Source organism: Lycium barbarum, chromosome 2, assembly GCF_019175385.1.
Source record: "Lycium barbarum isolate Lr01 chromosome 2, ASM1917538v2, whole genome shotgun sequence".
NCBI lineage: Eukaryota > Viridiplantae > Streptophyta > Magnoliopsida > Solanales > Solanaceae > Lycium > Lycium barbarum.
Genome location: NC_083338.1, coordinates 58,353,000 through 58,375,807, shown reverse-complemented (window position 1 = coordinate 58,375,807; position 22,808 = coordinate 58,353,000). Strand labels below are relative to the sequence as shown.

Here is a 22,808-nt window from a genome sequence, read left to right as displayed (position 1 = left end):
GTTGATTATGTGCTGTGTGTAATGTGAGGAAACTCTGGTATGATTCATGCTTGATAATGATGACTAGAACTTGCCCGGTGTGTTTGTGAAATGAAATTGAGTGAGAAGTTTAGGAAGTGATCTAGGCACTTCTTTGTTAGCCAAAGTTTGAAACGTTGCTTGCCTACCCTTTGTGTATGTATATCCCTAGTCAACCCCGTTAAGGCTTTAGCTTTTCTTTTTACAACAGCCAATTAGCCTACTCTCGTTGTTCTTATTGACCCAATTTGATCCCTGTTTTACTCCTTAGGCACTTTTAATGGTTACTTATTGAATTGGAGTTAGGATGTGAAGTTAAGGGAGGGTTGTTGAATGAAGTTAAAAATGAAGTCTATGGGTGTGTCTGAAGGGTAGATGATGGTTAGTGGGAAGTGTAAAAAATAAAAAAGAAAAGAAAAAACTGCAAAACAGGAACTGTCTAGTTTGTCATCTGCGTTCTTAATGTCGTCTCCCACTAGTTTGTCGAAAACAAGAGGATACTTAAACTTGAGAAAATAAATGGGTGTTGATAAGATAGAATGGGTAGCATGTGGATGAATGCTATGAGTGATGAAGGATGGTGCAAAAATGAAATATGATTGTAAGGTATAAAAGTGCTTAGGGTGGTTAGTCACTATTTTCCAAAATATATCCTACCCGTCCCTTAAGCCTACATTACAACCATACAAGTCCTAAGTGATCCTAACTTCACCTCACTCTAAGTTGCTGAACGGTTACACTAAGGGCAAGCCTATGGTTCGTCATGTTTGAGCATTGGATATTCTTTGTGAGAGTGAGCGATGTTATTGCATCTTATGTCCATTGAAATAAGTTTTTAACTTTGTGTGAGATATGGACAACTCTCTTTTGGGTGAGGACACATAATTAATAGGAGATGGATGAAGTACTCCTGCTCGGTCAAGTAGCAGGTTCTTTATGTCTTGAGTGGTGTCTGGAGTCATATGCATATTTTTTAACGTATCGTTTCTTGAGAGGTTTGGTTGCTAGAATTTTGAAGCATAAGAAAATGGTGGTTTTGAAGCAGTTGGCAAGACTTTCAAGAACTGGCTCAATGTGTATGTTAATGCAATTTCGAAACTTGCATATCCACCGAATTCTGATGTAGACCTGTTTGAGTGGCATGGCTAAGTAACGTACTAGGGAATGTATGATAAGTGGTTGCTCGAGGGCGAGCTAATTCTAAGTGGGGGGTGTTGATATTTGGCACAAATATCTAGATTTAGCGTCATTTACACTTTACTTCTTAGCACTTTCATCGCAGTTTTGAATGCGAATTGTTGTATATGAGCTTATGTTGGTATGTTTATATGAATAGGTACAACAAGGACCAACGAAGGGTATTCTGGGCAGTTTTGAGTGATTCCGAGGCTGTGTAGGTCGATTGAACGTTGCGAAGGAAGTTCCAGCACTTGAAGGCAATATCTGACCACTGAAGGGTCTCATGCGCTGGCCATGCGCCGCACAGCCAACGCACAAAAACACCATTCCTGAATCTCAGACAGACCATGCATTGGTCATGCACCGCACAAGAAGAACATAAAGGAGGTTATGCGCTAGCCATGCGACACACAGCCAGCGCACAAGCGGCGTTAGTTGTCCTATTTAGATCGGGATTGGGCCAACTTATCTCATATTTACCCTAGCATATAAATAGCCGTTTTTAACATTAGAATGGTGGCTTGGACGAATTTTGAGACTTGTGAAACTCTTTCTAGGTTTTATTCCTCTTCTATTATTTTTCTTTACATCAAAACCCTATGTTAATCATGAATTCTTGTTTCTATTATCGAATCATGTGTAACTAAACTTATAAATTCTGGGGTTGTGGCGTAGCCATGAATATTGATGTTTGACAAGTATTTCAATCTTAGTAGCGTGTTCGTATGCAATTGCTTCGTTACTTCTGTGTTTAATTTCTTGATTGTCTGCGCAACAGTTGAGTTCTATTTACTCATTGATATACGTGCTTGGGAAAGACGTTGTTAATTTGGAGAAGAAGTAATGAGATTGTGATCTGAATATCCCTAAAGTTGGGCTAGGATTTGTGACTAGGATAGGAATATACTTAGTTACCGCAATAAATTATATATTGTGCTCTTATTGCATTCTTGATAGGTCAATACCATAGGAATATAGGAGGAGAATTATCTTGAATCGACGAGTAGTGGTTCGGAAGAATACTACGAGATTAATAATCCGGTTAATTAGCTATTGTGAACAAAGTTACTAAGGTGTGATACTTGACTAACTCAATAGGATTGGTGAACAAATCACGACCCTGGAATACTTCTAAAATCTTGATAAAAGTCGTTCTCAATTACGTTCTAAGCACAATTTCTGGATACATTATTAGTCAATTACATTATAGCATTTAGTTATAAAAGAACCAACACTTTTATTCTTCACTTGCATAGATAATAAGCAATAGTTTATTTTCGTGAAATATTGGTCATAAGTCTCTGTGGGTTCGACATCTGATTTTATATAATCACTCTATTACTTGTACGACCACGTACACATGAGTGTGCATTTGGACGCAACAATTAGTATAGATATCAACATGGGTACCGTATAAATAATGTCTCCACAATTTCAAAGCATGGATCATCGCAGCTAACTTAAGATCATTAGTTGGATAATTCTTCTCGTGCTTTTTCAACTGCCTAGACACATAAGCAACAACCTTACCGTGCTACATCAATACACATCCCAAACCAATACCCGAAGCATCACAATATATCACATAGCCATATATTCCTTCTGGAAGAGTCAAAATAGGTGATGAGGTCAATTTGTACTTCAACGTCTAAAAACTCCGCTCACATGCATTTGTCCACTGGAATTTAACTGATTTCTGAGTCAGCTTGGTCAACGGGGCTGAAAGAGAAGAAAATCCCTCTACGAACCTTCTGTATAACCAGCCAAACCCAAGAAACTATGTATCTCCATTGGTGTCGTGGGCCTTGGCAAATTCTTTACAGCTTCAATCTTTTGAGTATCCACTCTAATGCCTTCATCTAAAATAACGTGGCTAAGAAACGCCACAGAGTTCAACCAGAACTCACACTTGGAGAATTTGGCATACAACTCTCTGTCTCGAAGGATTTTAAGCACTGCTCGTAAATGTTCTACATGATCCACCTCTAACAGCGAATAGACCAGAATATCATCTATAAATACAATCACGAAAAGATCTAAGAAAGGCCTGAATATGCGATTCATCAAGTCCATGAACACGGCTGGAGCATTAGTTAATCCGAATGTATAGTGCCCATATCTGGTTCTGAATGTCGTCTTCAGAATGTCTTCCTCCTTCATTCTAACCTGATGATACCCCGATCTCAAGTCTATTTTCAAAGAATATCTGGCGCCTCGTAGCTGATCAAACAGATCATCAATTCTCGAAAGTGGATACTTATTCTTCACAGTCACTTTATTCAATTTCCTATAATCAATACACATTCGTAAAGAACCATCCTTCTTTCTTACAAAAAATACCGGTGCTCCCCACGACGACGTACTGGGCCTAATAAAACCCTTCTCAAGTAAATGCTTCAATTGCTCCTTTAACTCCTTCAACTCTGCGGGTGCCATTCTATAAGGAGGAATAGATATTGGCTGAGTATCTGGCAATAAATCGATAGTAAAATCAATCTCTTGCTCTGGTGGAATGCCTGAAGCTCATCTGGAAACACCTCTGGGAATTCTTTAACCACAAGAACAGACTGAAGGGTCGGTGACTCTACTTGTACATCCTGGACCCGAACCAAGTGGTACATGTATCCGTTTCTAATCATCTTCCTCTCCTTAAGGTAGGAAACAAACCTACCCCTCGACGAAGCAGCATTGCCCTTCCACTCAAGGGCTGGCTTGCCGGGAAACTAGAATCAACAGTAGCGTAACAGGATGCCAACCAATCTATGCCCATGCTCACATCGAAATAAATCATGTCTAACTCAATCAGATCTGCTAAGGTACGGTGATTACAAACTATCACTACACAGTGTCGATATGTCCGCCTAGCTATAACTGAGTCACCAACTGGTGTCAACACTTCATGATTTAATCAATTCAGGCTCTATTCCAAACTTGTCGGCGACAAATGGAGTAACATATGATAAAGTAGAACCTGGGTCAATTAGTGCATACACACCAAAGAAGGAGACTGATAATATACCTGTGACGATATCAGGACACGACTCACGATCCTTCCTACCAGCTAGTCCGTATACGTGGTGCTGAGGACCGCTCAAGCTAGATGCTCCACTCCTCCCTCTACCTCGTCCTGCTGGTGTCTCGAAAGCTTTCCCTGAACGGTGTACTGCGGAAAAAGAACCAGCCATAGACCCTATAGGCTGAACCATACTGTTATATCCCGTGTTTTCGCGTATCCGGAAAATTTGGAATAATTGTGACTTGTAAAGAATAAGGCCCCCTTTAGATTTCATTTGACATATATGTTGTTGTTTATGAAAAGTGTTGACGCGGAGACATCGGGGAAGGCCAAGGGCAAAATTGGAATTTTGGAAATTAGTTTCGGGAATTTTAAAATGAGAATTCTAACAATTTAGGCTCACAAATATTTGAGGAAAAATTGAGGCCCAAAGCCACAAGGTGGCCGGCCATGGTCCATAATGCTAGCCCAAACCCATGTTATTAATTGTCATGTGACTAAGTCATGTGACAAATTAATATAAAGGATTTCATGATCAAGAAAGTTCAAGAACACTCTAAAAAAAATTGAAGAACACCACAAAACAAGGGCATTCGGCCCTAGTGAAAGGAAAAGAAAACAATTTCCTAGCCTTTGATTCCAATCCAAAAATCTTGTCTTTCTTGAATTATTGATAAGTTCAAGGCGCTCTTCGACGTGGTATAATTAGTTTAGTGAGAGAACCACGTTTGCGGGAAAGTTGGAAGTTGAAGGAAAGGTAAGAATTCATCCCTTTTAATTGTGTTATGAAGTCTTGTTTGTGTTGTAGTATGTGGGAATGAGTTGATTGTATGGAAAAATTGAAGTTTGCAAAGTGGGTATGGAATATAGAGTTTGGCCGTGTGTGTGTATCAATGTATAAGTGGAATGAGTTGAATTTTAAGTTATATTCTAGTTGTGATAATTGTGGAATTTGCATTGGAAATGAGAGTTGAATGAAAATTGGATGAAGTGGGAAAATTGCCATGTTGGCCGTGGGTTATGTTATGATGAAATAATGATGGATTTATTTTGTTTAACATGTTAGTTGTGTTGTTGTGATCTTTACAATGCAAATGAAGGTTTAATGATTTGAATTGGCATTGAATTTGCTTGTATGTGATTATGAGAAATTATATGAATTTTGTAAGATTTTTATATAAGTATGGAAGTAAGATTCAAATGTGAATTTTTGTTGTTGTTAAAGAGTTAGGAAGGAAAACAATGTGAGTTGGAAGTTTCGTTACGTTTGTAGAAACATCGGATGGAATATGAAATTAGCGGCAATACTTGAATTCATGAATATTGTTTGGAATGCTATTGAATGTATTTGGATGATCTTGAACTAGCTAATGAATATGGAAAATGTTGATGTTAGTTGGATAATGGTAAGTGGGATGGAAGTTGTAAACTATATAGAAAAGTAGACTATTAAGGATATAATGCATTTTTGTGATGATTGTGACATTGTTGATGTTGTTGGGTTGTTGTTGCTGCTATTTGAGCCGAGATAATTCTCGGGGGTGCTATATTTACAGGGGAGGTGCTGCCGAAATTTCGGTAGACAACTATAACTTCAAGTTGAATCGTTAGAATCCATAACTTACAATTGGTAACTTTGACCATTTGTAGATTCCGGGCGAAACGGGATTTGAGTTTAAGCGAGCGAAAGACGCACGTAAGGTATGTAAAGCTAACCCATTCCTTCTTTTGGCATGTCCTAAGTATACTAGGTCGATACTTGAGCCTCGGGGGCAGTTCCGTTCATGGTAATTCGAATTTGAATTTGAGTACTATTCATTCAATCTAATTGAATTAGAAAACCTCACATTTGGTTAGAAAATGATCAAACGTCCGAAACTTTGGTAAATGTAATAGAATAGCTTCGAAACTTCCATTGATGATTCCATAAATCCTAATACTTGTGATTCAGGTCCGCCCCCTCGACATGACCCGAGGTGGGCCCACTAATCCCGAGACTCCTTTGTTTGTTCTAATAGGCGTATTTTTGTATAGTGTCGGAAAAAGATTATTGTTATGACTTTGGCTATCATAGAATAATGTCTTGACTGTCCCTGACGTTCTAAATTACATTTCGAACTATAAATGTAACTTTGAAGGTAATTTCGTGAAATAAATCCTGTATTGACCAATTGTTCGAACTAGTCTGACTAATGGGCTGATATATGATTATATCAAGTTTTATAACTATTTCGATTTATAAATTGTATTAGTCGCTCATGACTCTGCTCGTGCCCCTTTATTACGATATCGTTCACCGGTTCCCGGGCCGGTTATTGATCACGCGCACTATGACAATTCGACCGTATGCCCTTTTGTTGACATGAGTATCCGGGCATAGGTGTTCTGATACAAGTACTCCGCTAGAATTATTTTGATATAAGTATCCCGATATAGATATTTTGATATAAGTAATCTGATGTAAGTATTTTGATATAAGTATCCGGATAAAGTATTATGATATGAGTCTTCTGAAATAAGTATTCGACATAAGCATTTTGAAACAAGATTTTTGATGTAAGTGTTCTATTATAAGTATTCTACTATGAGTATTCCGATACAAGTACTCTGATGTGAGTATCCAATATGAATGTTTTCTGTAAACTTTAGCGTCTCCAACTTTCGTATACGACATCGGATTGCTTAGAAGTGCCCGAAGAGGTTCTGGTACCAAAAACGCTCATGATCTTTCTGTATGTACATATAGTTCCAAAATCTCGGTTTGATTTGATTCGTAAGGACATCTGAAGGTGCCTGGTATGACTATGACTCTGATTCTCCGAAAAAAAAAAGCTTCTGAAACGCTTACGAAGCGTTCTGTACTTCAAACGCTCGTAACTTTCTCATACTACGTTGGATTGACCTGAAATCTGTTCCGAGCCTCCAGGTATCGGTAAGGACGCTGGTCTGTCGAGTCTTGGTTTCCATGTGCATCTGGTTTCTCACTACTCTGCTCGTGCGAGCCTCAGCATGTCTATTCACTGAGCCGGGCCAGGATATGTTATCGTGCGCTGTTCCCCTATGTTGTCCACAGTGTTCTGAAATAAAACCGTGAGGGGTGGTCTGGGCTGAGCTCGATCCCCAAAGCGGACAGTATCTGCGCTACATAATCTGATACCAGGCGGACGCGTTGGGAGTGTACTGGGCAGAGCTCGAGCTCCCGAGACTGATCCGTGACCCGTGTACTGGGCAGAGCTCGAGCGGGAAAAACGGGCAGTTTCTGCTTGGGATGACCACTGTACTGGGCCGAGCTCGAGGTGGCATACCCCTTGTAGACGCGTGTTCCTATATGATATGATATACTCCGGCTATACGCCACCTGATACGATACGTTTATGTATGGTGTGACCACTGTACTGGGCTGAGCTCGAGGTGGCACACTTCTTGTAAACATCATATGATTCCCAGGTTGCAGCGTTTGATCCGATACGTTATGGCGTTCTGATATGGCATATGACTATAATGTGCACTATGTGTGATCTGCGTCTGGAAAGTAAGTTCTGATACTCTGTACGTCCTGTATTCCAACCGGTATACTATATCATCTGAGTACCCGGTAAGTCCCGTGTTCCTTTTTATATATGACGTCATCTGAGTATTATGTATGTCATACATTCCGGCTGACACATGAGCTAGGTAGGCATAAGTTGTGTCTGGAAACCCTGTACGTTTGGCAACCCTTTTGACAGGTTATATCGGTTTGTATGATTTGTGATGATCTGTATGATCTGGGTCTAGGGAGTGAGTGATTTGATATTCTGGACCATGTACTCATTCTTTTACCGCTTGTTTCGACTATAGTTCTGATTTCTGTATTCCATGCTTTACATATTCAGTACATATTCCGTACTAACCCCCTTTCTTCGGGGGCTGCGTTTCATGCCCGCAGGTACATACGCTTATTGTGGTGATCCGCCAGCCTAGGGTACACAGTCTGCTGCTTGGAGTGCTCCTTTTATCCGGAGCCCATACTTTCGGTACAGAACTCTCTGGTGTATATGATTTCGTGTTTATGGTTATTTTGGGTACGGCGGGGCCCTGTCCCGTCATATGATTCCGTTGTCTGTATCAGAGGCCTGTAGACATGTATGTGGGTCATGGGTCGTGTTTGGTCAGTGATGTTTGCTTGGTTTGTGCCCAGTTTGCCCCTACACTACGTTAATATGATCGATCTATGTTTTATGATATAAATAATGGTTTAAAAGATATGTTTATAATTTGGGACGCACGAGATTCATAATATATAGGCATAAGTGAGAGTTGGTGGGTAAGTATATACGAGTGTCCACGTCGGACACTAGTCGCGGCCTACGGGGTTGGGTCGTGACAAAAGTGGTATCAGAGCGGTTTGTCCTCGGAATGTCTACAGGCCGTGTCTCGTAGAGTCCTGTTTATCGGTGTGTTGTGCACCACATCTATAAACGGGAGGCTGCAGGACATTTAGGATGTTACCCTTTCTTTGAATCTTAGATCGTGCGATAGAGCTGTGCTATTGGGGTGGCTCTTTTCTAACAGATTGCTATGTTTACAGTGATGCCTCCGAAGAAGGCGACGGCTGCCCAGAAGGGCAAAGTAGGAGAGGCCAGTCAGATACAGAGAGTCACCCGGGCTCATACTCAGATTATGCCCGATATTGCACCCCACTCAGAGGATTCCGCTACGCCATCATCAGCAGACGATCCTGGAGCGGCTCCGTCATTAGCTCCAGAGGCTCCAGTGCCCGAGCCTCCAGCTCCTCAGCCAGGGGCAGAGGACAGGGCGATGGGGGAGGCAGTACAGTTATTGACGAGGATAGTAGCAGGGCAGGCTCGCGGACGCGGGCTAGGGGTTGATGATATGGATAGGCGTGACAGTTTAAGGGTCCGCGAATTCTTGACTTGTGGTCCCCCAGAGTTCTACGGGTCTAAGCCCGAAGAGGACCCCCATGATTTCATTCGACAGATGCGGCGTGTGCTGGGACTAGTTCGGGCTTCCGAGACCGAGTCTGTCGAGCTGGCCTCACACAGACTGCGAGATGTAGCGGTAAATTGGTACGAGTCTTGGGAGCTGTCCAGAGGTGAGAATGCTCCCCCAGCTACGTAGGATGAGTTTGTGGCTGCTTTTCTCCATCACTTTTTGCCCCCGGAGCTACGGCGGGCGCGGGTTGATAGGTTTTTGCAGTTGCGGCAGGGGGGTCAGAGCGTTCGTGAGTATAATCTGGAGTTTGATTTTCTGGCTAGGTATGCACCCGCTATAGTAGCTGATATGGCTGACCGGATGCACCGGTACGTGATAGGGTTAGACCCCTACTTGGTTGACTGCTGCATGGCGATGGCATCGCAGACTGACATGGACATCGCCCGATTACAGGCGTATGCTCTAGGGATGGAAGATCGGCACAAAGAGGATCAGTCAGGTAGAGGTTGTGACAGGAGACAACCCAAGAGGGTTAGAGTGGCTGGGTATTCTAGGAAACTCTTAGGCAGACAGCGTCAGCAGCAGCAGCACAACAGTCATTTTTCCCAGCCAGCATAGGATACCCCTCCACAGAGTTCGGGCAGGAGGTCTGGTGACACATGGTACTCCGGGGCAGGACAGAGCTCCAGAGTCTTGAGCTCGCAGGTGGACGGAGGTTCCGGTCGGTCGAGGCCACCCAGACCTCGGTGTCCTTATTGTGGGAGACGCCACTCTGGAGAATGTCATTATGCTACATATGCTTGTTTTTCCTGTGGCCGTCAAGGCCACATTATGAGAAAGTGTCCGTATAGGACCAGTTCGGGTGGTGCAGCCCAGCCCAGCGGGTCAGTTGCTGATTTACCTTTTTCTTCTGTAGCGGTACGCCCTACGGGGCAGAGTGTGCCGACACCATCGGGCCGCGGTAGATGTCGTGGCACAGCTTCCGGTTCTAGCGGTCCTTTGAACCGCTTATATGCTTTGGCTAGCCGGCAGGACGCAGAGGCGGCACCAGATGTGTTTACAGGTATATTGCCCACTTTTTCTGAATATATATATATATATATATATATATACACACACACGCTTTGGTAGGTCCAGATTTTGTTTCATCATGTATTCCTCCCCGATTGCTAGTAGAACTGAGATAAGGCCCAAATTGATAAAATCGTCTGAGGTAATGATATATGTGGATAAAAAGTGAGAGTCGAAAAGTTTAAAAGAGCTAACGCAGTAGTTGCATAATCGGAAAAAAAAGGGCCCTCTCTATATCAGAGCGGGACCCGCTGCGAGAACTTTCCAAAATTACCGAGACCCCGACTTGTCCTAAATTATGTGACCAAGGCCGTGCGGGGCGGTCGATGCAACTATACCGGCATCAACGCGTCTAAATATATTAAAGTCTCAGGGTTAAGCGTGCTGGGGCCAGAGCAATTCTGGGATGTGTGACCCCCTGGGAAGTGTACGAAATTTTCATAAACGCAGATATAAGAGACCAATGGAAAGTCTGGGGTAACCTAAATAAATTAGAATGTACCGAAAGGTTAGAAACCCTAAATAGGTCGGGTAGGCTAAGGCGAGCTCGGCCGCCGAAGAAAAGGAAGGTGCGACACAGTCCTGGAATTAGAATAAATTTAAATGGCGTTTGAAAATGTATTGTAAGGGAAATGGTAATGAATGTATATGTGTGCAGATCACATCCCAGTTACGACTGTTTTGACTGACAGATGGGCCCCAGCAGTCAGTGTTATGATATATGAAAACTTTGACTGAACGGAACCTAAGGGACAAAGCGAAAGACACGATGTGACTGTTATAAGTAGACTGATGTCGGTTTCACCACTAGTTAAAGCCGGAAAGTCTTAGCGTAATGATATTCGAGAATAGAACTAAGGCGAGTGTGTAAAAAGGGATAATAATTGTGACGGAGTGGCAGAATTTTGAAGGAAATAAGGAGAACTCCCCCGAAATGCTTGTAAAACCCTATAAGGCTAATTTAACATTCGAGGACGAATGTTCTAAAGGGGGGGAGGATGTTATATCCCGTGTTTTCGCGTATCCGGAAAATTTGGAATAATTGTGACTTGTAAAGAATAAGGGCCCCTTTAGATTTCATTTGACATATATGTTGTTGTTTATGAAAAGTGTTGACGCGGAGACATCGGGGAAGGCCAAGGGAAAAATTGGAATTTTGGAAATTAGTTTCGGGAATTTTAAAATGAGAATTCTAACAATTTGGGCTCACAAAAGTTTGAGGAAAAATTTAGGCCCAAAGCCACAAGGTGGCCGGCCATGGTCCATAATGCTAGCCCAAACCCATGTTATTAATTGTCATGTGACTAAGTCATGTGACAAATTAATATAAAGGATTTCATGATCAAGAAAGTTCAAGAACACTCTCAAAAAATTTGAAGAACACCACAAAACAAGGGCATTCGGCCCTAGTGAAAGGAAAAGAAAACAATTTCCTAGCCTTTGATTCCAATCCAAAAATCTTGTCTTTCTTGAATTATTGATAAGTTCAAGGCGCTCTTCGACGTGGTATAATTAGTTTAGTGAGAGAACCACGTTTGCGGGAAAGTTGGAAGTTGAAGGAAAGGTAAGAATTCATCCCTTTTAATTGTGTTATGAAGTCTTGTTTGTGTTGTAGTATGTGGGAATGAGTTGATTGTATGGAAAAATTGAAGTTTGCAAAGTGGGTATGGAATATAGAGTTTGGCCGTGTGTTTGTATCAATGTGTAAGTGGAATGAGTTGAATTTTAAGTTGTATTCTAGTTGTGATAATTGTGGAATTTGCATTGGAAATGAGAGTTGAATGAAAATTGGATGAAGTGGGAAAATTGCCATGTTGGCCGTGGGTTATGTTATGATGAAATAATGATGGATTTATTTTGTTTAACATGTTAGTTGTGTTGTTGTGATCTTTACAATGCAAATGAAGGTTTAATGATTTGAATTGGCATTGAATTTGCTTGTATGTGATTATGAGAAATTATATGAATTTTGTAAGATTTTTATATAAGTATGGAAGTAAGATTCAAATGTGAATTTTTGTTGTTGTTAAAGAGTTAGGAAGGAAAACAATGTGAGTTGGAAGTTTCGTTACGTTTGTAGAAACATCGGATGGAATATGAAATTAGCGGCAATACTTGAATTCATGAATATTGTTTGGAATGCTATTGAATGTATTTGGATGATCTTGAACTAGCTAATGAATATGGAAAATGTTGATGTTAGTTGGATAATGGAAAGTGGGATGGAAGTTGTAAACTATATAGAAAAGTAGACTATTAAGGATATAATGCATTGTTGTGATGATTGTGACATTGTTGATGTTGTTGGGTTGTTGTTGCTGCTATTTGAGCCGAGATAATTCTCGGGGGTGCTATATTTACAGGGGAGGTGCTGCCGAAATTTCGGTAGACAACTATAACTTCAAGTTGAATCGTTAGAATCCATAACTTACAATTGGTAACTTTGACCATTTGTAGATTCCGGGCGAAACGGGATTTGAGATTAAGCGAGCGAAAGACGCACGTAAGGTATGTAAAGCTAACCCATTCCTTCTTTTGGCATGTCCTAAGTATACTAGGTCGATACTTGAGCCTCGGGGGCAGTTCCGTTCATGGTAATTCGAATTTGAATTTGAGTACTATTCATTCAATCTAATTGAATTAGAAAACCTCACATTTGGTTAGAAAATGATCAAACGTCCGAAACTTTGGTAAATGTAATAGAATAGCTTCGAAACTTCCATTGATGATTCCATAAATCCTAATACTTGTGATTCAGGTCCGCCCCCTCGACATGACCCGAGGTGGGCCCACTAATCCCGAGACTCCTTTGTTTGTTCTAATAGGCGTATTTTTGTATAGTGTCGGAAAAAGATTATTGTTATGACTTTGGCTATCATAGAATAATGTCTTGACTGTCCCTGACGTTCTAAATTACATTTCGAACTATAAATGTAACTTTGAAAGTAATTTCGTGAAATAAATCCTGTATTGACCAATTGTTCGAACTAGTCTGACTAATGGGCTGATATATGATTATATCAAGTTTTATAACTATTTCGATTTATAAATTGTATTAGTCGCTCATGACTCTGCTCGTGCCCCTTTATTACGATATCGTTCACCGGTTCCCGGGCCGGTTATTGATCACGCGCACTATGACAATTCGACCGTATGCCCTTTTGTTGACATGAGTATCCGGGCATAGGTGTTCCGATACAAGTACTCCGCTAGAATTATTTTGATATAAGTATCCCGATATAGATATTTTGATATAAGTAATCTGATGTAAGTATTTTGATATAAGTATCCGGATAAAGTATTATGATATGAGTCTTCTGAAATAAGTATTCGACATAAGCATTTTGAAACAAGATTTTTGATGTAAGTGCTCTATTATAAGTATTCTACTATGAGTATTCTGATACAAGTACTCTGATGTGAGTATCCAATATGAATGTTTTCTGTAAACTTTAGAGTCTCCAACTTTCGTATACGACATCGGATTGCTTAGAAGTGCCCGAAGAGGTTCCGGTACCAAAAACGCTCATGATCTTTCCGTATGTACATATGGTTCCAAAATCTCTGTTTGATCTGATTCGTAAGGACATCTGAAGGTGCCTGGTATGACTATGACTCTGATTCTCCGAAAAAAAAAAAGCTTCTGAAACGCTTACGAAGCGTTCTGTACTTCAAACACTCGTAACTTTCTCATACTACGTTGGATTGACCTGAAATCTGTTCCGAGCCTCCAGGTATCGGTAAGGACGCTGGTCTGTCGAGTCTTGGTTTCCATGTGCATCTGGTTTCTCACTACTCTGCTCGTGCGAGCCTCAGCATGTCTATTCACTGAGCCGGGCCAGGATATGTTATCGTGCGCTGTTCCCCTATGTTGTCCACAGTGTTCTGAAATAAAACCGTGAGGGGTGGTCTGGGCTGAGCTCGATCCCCAAAGCGGACAGTATCTGCGCTACATAATCTGATACCAGGCGGACGCGTTGGGAGTGTACTGGGCAGAGCTCGAGCTCCCGAGACTGATCCGTGACCTGTGTACTGGGCAGAGCTCGAGCGGGAAAAACGGGCAGTTTCTGCTTGGGATGACCACTGTACTGGGCCGAGCTCGAGGTGGCATACCCCTTGTAGACGCGTGTTCCTATATGATATGATATACTCCGGCTATACGCCACCTGATACGATACGTTTATGTATGGTGTGACCACTGTACTGGGTTGAGCTCGAGGTGGCACACTTCTTGTAAACATCATATGATTCCCAGGTTGCAGCGTTTGATCCGATACGCTATGGCGTTCTGATATGGCATATGACTATAATGTGCACTATGTGTGATCTGCGTCTGGAAAGTAAGTTCTGATACTCTGTACGTCCTGTATTCCAACCGGTATACTATATCATCTGAGTACCCGGTAAGTCCCGTGTTCCTTTTTATATATGACGTCATCTGAGTATTATGTATGTCATACATTCCGGCTGACACATGAGCTAGGTAGGCATAAGTTGTGTCTGGAAACCCTGTACGTTTGGCAACCCTTTTGACAGGTTATATCGGTTTGTATGATTTGTGATGATCTGTATGATCTGGGTCTGGGGAGTGAGTGATTTGATATTCTGGACCATGTACTCATTCTTTTACCGCTTGTTTCGACTATAGTTCTGATTTCTGTATTCCATGCTTTACATATTCAGTACATATTCCGTACTGACCCCCTTTCTTCGGGGGTTGCGTTTCATGCCCGCAGGTACAGACGCTTATTGTGGTGATCCGCCAGCCTAGGGTACACAGTCTGCTGCTTGGAGTGCTCCTTTGATCCGGAGCCCATACTTTCGGTACAGAACTCTCTGGTGTATATGATTTCGTGTTTATGGTTATTTTGGGTACGGCGGGGCCCTGTCCCGTCATATGATTCCGTTGTCTGTATCAGAGGCCTGTAGACATGTATGTGGGTCATGGGTCGTGTTTGGTCAGTGATGTTTGCTTGGTTTGTACCCAGTTTGCCCCTACACTACGTTAATATGATCGATCTATGTTTTATGATATAAATAATGGTTTAAAAGATATGTTTATAATTTGGGACGCACGAGATTCATAATATATAGGCATAAGTGAGAGTTGGTGGGTAAGTATATACGAGTGTCCACGTCGGACACTAGTCGCGACCTACGGGGTTGGGTCGTGACACATACCCCCACTCTCTCTCATCGGACACTGCCTTATCCTATGACCTGCCTGGCCACAAACATAACAAACATCTGATCCTAACTGATACTGACCTGTGTGTGACATGCCACACTGGGCACGTCATGGAAAAGAGGGTCTCATCTGGCCTGACTCCGTTGTATGCTGAGAACCTAAAGCTCTAGAACTCTGACTCGCTCCGAAAATAAAAAACGGATCAAATCTCATACCTGAAAATCGTGGAGGTGCACTCTCTGCCGAATGGAATGGGTATCAGGGATACTGCTCCTTCTATCCTCCCGTGGACTCACCCCTGGTATCTAAACATCTGGCCATCTTGCTATGGCCCCAGTCATGGTCATTCTCTATCCTATGCTGACGCTTGCGGTTCTCCAAATTCTGTGCATATGCTTGTATATGGGAGATATCCATGCTCGGCTGTAATGCAGCAGTCGTACAAGCATCTATCAAATGCGGCCTTAAACCCGCCATAAAATGATGAACTCTGTCCTCCATCTCAGCCACCATTGTTGGGGCATATCTAGCCATAGAATCAAAATATACACAGTACTCCTGGACACTCATACCACCCTGCTCAATACGTAGAAACCTAACTGCTCGGGCTCGCCTGACCTCAGGAGGTAAATAGTGGCGAATGAAAGCATCTGAAAACTCTTGCCAAACAGTTAGAGGGGCCTTCTCTCCCCTAGATAGCTCCTAAGTCTGATACCACTGTACCGCAATATCACGAAGTATATATGAAGCCAACTCCACAGACTCGATCTCATCTGCGTGCATAACCCTCACTACAAGAAATGTGATTTATTGTGGCAGAATTTAGTGGCAACCTTATTTATTGCTACAGAAGTGACACATCCAGTGGCGACACACATTGTTGCTACAGAAACTAAATTTTTAGTGGCCACTTTTCTTAGGTCGCCACTAATATGTGTCACTAATTCTGAAATTTCAGTTCCCACTACTGCTAAAAATTTGGCTCCAAATATTTAGTGGCGACTTGTAAATAGTCGCCACTAAATACCAATTTGTGGCAACCTGGTCGCCTCTAATAATCCAATTAATTGAATTTTAAAATAAAAAGAAAATAGAAGCAAATAATTCATTAAAAGAAGAGAGAAAGCTTATACGCATTCAGTCCTCCATTTCTCTAGAAAAAAAAATCCTTTTCTCCATTTCTCTCTGCTCATACCACAAATTTCTTCAAATCTTCCAATTCTCTATGCTCGTTCCAGAAAATGTGAGCCACATTTTGGAGACCCAAAAACTCTAACTAGAAATTGTGACTCCATCAGGTATGTTTTTCATTTTGGTCATATAATTTTTAGATTTCATCTCCAATTTGTTTAACCCATTTGATAATTTATAGGAATCTGAGTTCTCTAAAGTTGAAGGAGGAAGGAAGAGAGTTCAAAGTCTGAATATTCACTGTAAGGGTAACCCGTTTGAAGGTTTTGAAGGTTTGAAGCTGGAAATCACTTTGAGGGTAAGTTTTTCATGTTTATCGACTCTCATCACTAATTTTCATGTTTATCGACTCTCATCACTAATTTTTGCTTTTTGTATTTTGTCGATTCTTGGTCTTGATAGTAGTTTTTGTGTTATCCCATAACTGAAAGTTTCTTTTTGAAATTTTAGACCTTTTGATGTTGTTGTTGTTATTGTGATTTCATGTTCATATTACATTGGGTAGCTTAAATTGGGTGATTTATGCAGAGAAAGGGGGTTAATTTAGGCTAAATTTACTTGATTTTGAAGTATTAAGTACATTTTTTCTTGAAAGAGAGATGAGTAAAGCTAATTTAGTGATTTATGCAGAGAAAAGAGCTTAATTTAGGTTAAATTTACATGGGTTTTGAAGTATTGAGTAAGTTTTTTTCTTGAAAGAGAGATGAGTAAAGCTAATTCAGTGATTTAAAGGTGAATCTTGAAGCAAAGAATCAAACACCTGATGTGAGTATGTGAATTCTTGATTGGTGTTTATTAAAATTATGATTTTGGTTGAACTAATACCACCTGATGTGAGCCTTGTTATGAATAATGATTTTGCTTGAGTTTGGTTGTTAAGAATTCTCTCTTTCCCTTTATTTGGTCATGCTTAAAACTTCAAGATTCCAGCTTTGTTTCCTTCAGAAAAAATGCAAAGTGAGTTAAACGTAGAATCTTGGATGAAATTTGGTTTTTTTTTGCTTCAATTTTTGAATTTTTTGTTGGTTGGATGATTGATTGAGTTTGGTTAGTAAAGTTTATGTCTTTTGTGATTTCTGACCTTTTTGTGGCCATTTCTGTTTTGTGAGGAAAGATGGGAATAGCAGTATATGACTTCTTGATTTTTGTTGTTATGAATACTAATTTTGCTTAGTTTGATTGTTAAAAATTATATCTTTCCCTTTATTGGTCATGCTCAAAACTTCAAGATTCTAGTTAAGGTGAGTTAAAGGTTGATTTTTTGCTCCAACTATACCCCTCTCTCTTTCAAGAAAAACATACTCAATACTTCAAAACCCATGTAAATTTAACCTAAATTAAGCTCTTTTGTCTTCAAAATTCACTGAATTAGCTTTACCCATCTCTCTTTCAAGATGGTGTAATTCTCCATTACATATTTAAGGATCAAAATTGCTTAGTCCTTAGTTTTTATTTTGGACAAGAATTTTACAGGTGATTCACTGTTTGAATGGATAAGTTAATTCAAATTTATCTTTAAATCTAGTTGAATCTAAAACAATAGATATAAAAACTAGGTATGGAGGCAAAATCACAATAATGATTCCAGATGACATTGATAGAGCTGTGGGTCCTGGGGCTAGAGATATTGTTAATTACTGTGGTTTGACCATGAGGAGCATTATCTCGTTCCGAGAGGGGAAGTGGCAAAAGATTGTTTTGAAATATGGAGAAGCAATGTGGTTGAGGGTCAAGGTAATAAATTACTCTCAATATTTATTGCCTTTAGATTACATGATTTATTCATATGATTATGATATCAAATATAATGTTACAATGTGTTTAGAGCAAATTTGAAGTTTGTGGTGGACTGCGAGAGCATAAGTTGCAAGGCTTTGTGATAAATAAGTAGTATGCAAAGGCTTTTTAGAGCATGGAAAGCTCGATTGCACACTGACTACCTCCGTTATGCTACTGATGAAGAGAGATTGTCTCATCGACCTGAGGATTTTTAGTTGGAGGACTGGAAATACCCAGTAAAGTATTTTGGAAGTGAAGAATTCAAGGTAACTTAATAACCAGTTTTTTTGAAGTTAGGAAATACCAAGTGTGTTTACTTTTTGAATAAAGATATCCTGAACTCTTGGCTTAGTGCAGATTGTCAGTGAAAGAAACAAAAGAAATAGGGAAAATCAAATAACTAAGCATTCTTATGGTACAAAGTCTTTTGCAGAAGTAGAGGAATCTACGGTAAGAATACAGTTGTTCTCCTATTATTACATAGACTGTTTTGTTATTTATATTTATCTGCTTATACATTTTCCTATTGAACTATATTGAATAGAGATCCTATTTCGGGAGAAAAGGACACACCAGATAAAGTGTGTGATATCCAACATACACGTAAGAAAGATAACGGAGAACGGGTGTGGTTGGAGTCAAAATCCCAACAAATTCATGTAACTCCCTAAAATCACTGCCTTATTATTTTTCTCCCATACTACTTGCTACTTTGGATATGTTTATTATGTTTTAGTTTAAATGATTATGCATAAATGTAGGACCAGCTCCATCAACTTGTTGCTCAACAACAATCTGAAGAGGTCGAGAATCCCATGACTAGAAAAGAGATGTATTCATCCATTCTTGGTGAGAGACCGGGCTATGTGCGTGGTTTTGGATATGGAAAGAAGCCTCCCAGAAAGACTCAAATGCAGCAAGCGAACATAGAGGCCAGCGTATCTTCTGCAATGGAAGTTATGCGGCAAGAGATGCAAGTCGATATAGACCGAAAGTTGCAAGAAGAACTTAACCGGAAGTTGCAAGAATAACATGAACAAATGGCTATCAACTTAAAAAGGGATATGGAACAAGATTTGCAAAACAAATTCAAAGAGGAGCATGCATACACGAAAGGAGAATTTGACAAGATGTTCTAAGAACAAATAGCTGCTTTCATGACTAGAATGCAACAGGTACTTGCTCTTGCTCTTGCTATTGAGGAGTATTTTTATTAATCAACAACTTTGATTTGCTCAGCTATGGTATTTTAGTGTGATTTGCTGAGCAGTAATGATTCAAATATGCAGTTTTTTATCGTCTATATTGTTGTTGGAGAGAGCATCAGTCTTTCACTGATGTTTGGAACTCTTTCTTTTTCTTTACTGCTTTGAAATTCACAACACAATGAAATAGTAAAAAAATAGGCCAAATACCTATATAGCCCCCTAAACTTGACATGATTTTCCATTTAGGCACCTTAACAGAGGATGTTTTCTATTAGACACTCAAACTACCATCAAAATGTGTCTATTGAACACTAAAAACTCAGTCCCAAACAAAAGATCAGTGTGTGAAGCTCAAATGTTGCTTATGTGGCTGAATAACCAATTAAAAAAAGCCACATCAATTAAAAATAATCCACCTTGGATTGACTAATTCCACACAACTAGACTCACTAGCTTCGTCTCTCCTTGCCTCTTCTTCTACCCTACACTCGTTCCAGCAAAGAAGTAGTGCCCCTCATATTGTATTTGCCCCTTTTCTCCTTCTCTAATTATCACATTCTTCAAGGAAGGGAATAGGATTGTTTTACTCCTCTTTTTTTTTTTCTTCCTGATATGCTCCTTAAGTCAAGGATTCTAGATGTAACTTTGGATTTGACATTTATTCGTAATATGTACTCAGATTAATTCGATTTCGAAAAAGTTACTAGTTTATTATTATTAACTATAAATGGCTTCTTTGCTTCCGAAAACCTTATTTTTTTAAATATAATTATGATATTTTCTTCTACTCTATGTTATTCGACAAGGATTAGAGAAAGGAAAATTAAAATCTGTTGATTTAGTTCTTTCAAAAGAGTAGAAATATTTCAGTCCTCATTGTCTAGTGAGGATACCGAAAGAATGAAAAAAATCTTTTGATTTTATCTTTTTTTGAGAAAAGATTATTAGTTGTGTAGTGATAAACTTTTCAAATTCATGAATTTGGGTCTTTCAAGTGGGGAACACAGAAATACATAACAAATGAGACAAAGGAAAACAAATTCTCTACTGTGATGAAACACATTGGTTTGACGGAATGATAGTAACTTGCTGGACAGAAAAGGGGCACCAAATTGGAGAGGATTGAGTTTGGCAACATTATTTTTTGTTTGCTTTAAGAAGATGAAGTTGAGGAACAAAATAATCAGAAAAAGAAAAGTTTAGGTCAACTGATCCATATTACCTTACCTGCTCAAATATGAGTGAGTAAACAAGACATGCCGTGTCAGCTTTTTGTGTCCTGTAGACACTTTGATGATTGTTTAAGTGTCTAATAGGAAACATCCTCAGTTGAGGTGTCAAAATGGAAATTCATGACAAGTTTAGGGGGCTGTGCATGTATTTAGCCTAAAAAATAGCATGGAAATAAAAGTAGCTCTGAAATTCACACCCATAGAAGCTAGACCATTTAAAAAAAAAAATAGATTTGTGATTTGAAGTTTAAAATTACTTTGTACCAAAACTTATAGTCTTGTGGTATCAGTACCTTCTTCCCTACATTGGTTGTAAGCTAAAAATTTAGAAATGTTGCATCTATGATTGATGATGGCTAGCTAAAAATACTACAGTGCTGAAGTTCTGATATGCAGCTAGAAATATAGCTCAATTTAGTGATTTATGAAGTTTGCATATGTTAATTGAATTAGTAGTTGTCAGTGGTGTTAAAAGCTTGTGTAGTTGGTACTAAGATTAATGGCTGCTAGCAAGTAGTATAAGTGGTATCGTTACGTTATCATTGTAAAAAAAAAAAAAGTATTAGTGGCATCATGTTCAACTATGATTGTTGGTTGTAGCTTCACTGTTAGGAATTTTTTTTTTCGGTAACTATCAGTATATTTACCAAAGTGGGAATTTTGTACAGCTCAAAATTGCAGTTTGGATAAGAGCCCCAAACTTGCATTCAAAATAGCAAAATGACTAGTTCCATCTGCATAAACTTCATGAAAAGCTTCATCTTGAACAAAAGCAACTTCCCTCATTTCTACTCCAGTTTCAATCATTTTTCTCATTTTCCATCCATTCTCATCATTCACAAAACACTCCACTTCATATTTTCCTCTTAGTTTTCCCGACTTGATCCACCCCACTACTTCTTCCCTTGTTATTAATGAAACTGGAAAAGAACTACTACAACATTGTGGAATTTGCAATCTCTTTTTACAAGTTCCTTTACTTCTATTAATGGAAACTGTGTATGGTTCAAAGCCTCTACATTTTCAAGAAATATATTTCTTTAATGTTGTTGAAATACTCTGAAAGTTTGGTTGCCATTGACATTATTGCACCATTTTTTTTCTTCTTCTCAATATTTCATAACAATAAAAAGAGAAAGAGAAGAAAAAACTTATCCTTGTGGGGTTTGGTTATTTCAGTTGGGATTTCTCTATGGTTTTGTAAATTGTGATTTTGTGGTTGATTAGTGGTTCTTTTTTTTTTTTCTTTTGACACACTTCCCAGAACTATTATGTCATTGACTTTTTAAATCTTATGTGCTCCATGTGACCCTTTTTATTATTACCATTGGATTATGATAATTTTCAAACTAATCCTGTATGTTTTTTAATAATAAGGACGAGGTTCTTAAACACTGGAGCAGACCAAAGAAAAGTTTGAAGGCGTGCAATAGAATTTTTTGGTCATATATAATATGCATAAAATGGAAGTTTTTGATCATATGTAATATACATACAATGAAAGTGTTTGATGATATGTAATATATACACGTTGGAAGTTTTTGCTTTTTTTGGGTCATATGTATATGCATATAATGAACCGAAGTACTATGTCCATTGCATATCTGTAGTTGACTTTTAAATAATGAAAGTATTTATAATATTCGGCTTGGAAATGCTTTTGTAATATGTTATGCTATTGGATGTTTTTAGTAGCTATATATTAGTTTCAAAGAATTCAATTCTCAATAGTAAATCTAATGATTTAATAGTTTTTGTAGCCAATTTTATTGTTGCTAAAAGTTGTTATTCAGTAGCAAGATAAATGTTGCCACAGATGTTATAGTAGTTTTTGTGGCGATTTCTGTCGCTACTAAAGTTAGTTTTAGTAGCAAGATGAAAGTTGCTACAGATAGTATATTGGTTTTGTGACGAAAAGAGTTGCTACTAATAGAAACATGTAACAGCAAGAAAAAACTTGCCACTAATAGACTATTAAGTTTGTGGCGACA

General features: G+C 39.3%; 1 long non-coding RNA gene across 2 annotated transcripts; it reads left to right on the top strand.

Moving 5' to 3' along the window:
• The first annotated feature begins 16,552 nt into the window (after positions 1-16,552).
• On the top strand, positions 16,553-18,976 carry LOC132620382 (uncharacterized). Of its 2 annotated transcripts, XR_009574832.1 has the most exons (5): positions 16,553-16,705; positions 16,780-16,896; positions 18,155-18,332; positions 18,424-18,643; positions 18,735-18,973. It is a non-coding gene; the product is annotated as an uncharacterized LOC132620382 (long non-coding RNA). The 2 variants fall into 2 exon arrangements; XR_009574821.1 differs by having other exon boundaries at positions 18,424-18,976.
• The last annotated feature ends 3,832 nt before the right edge of the window (positions 18,977-22,808 follow it).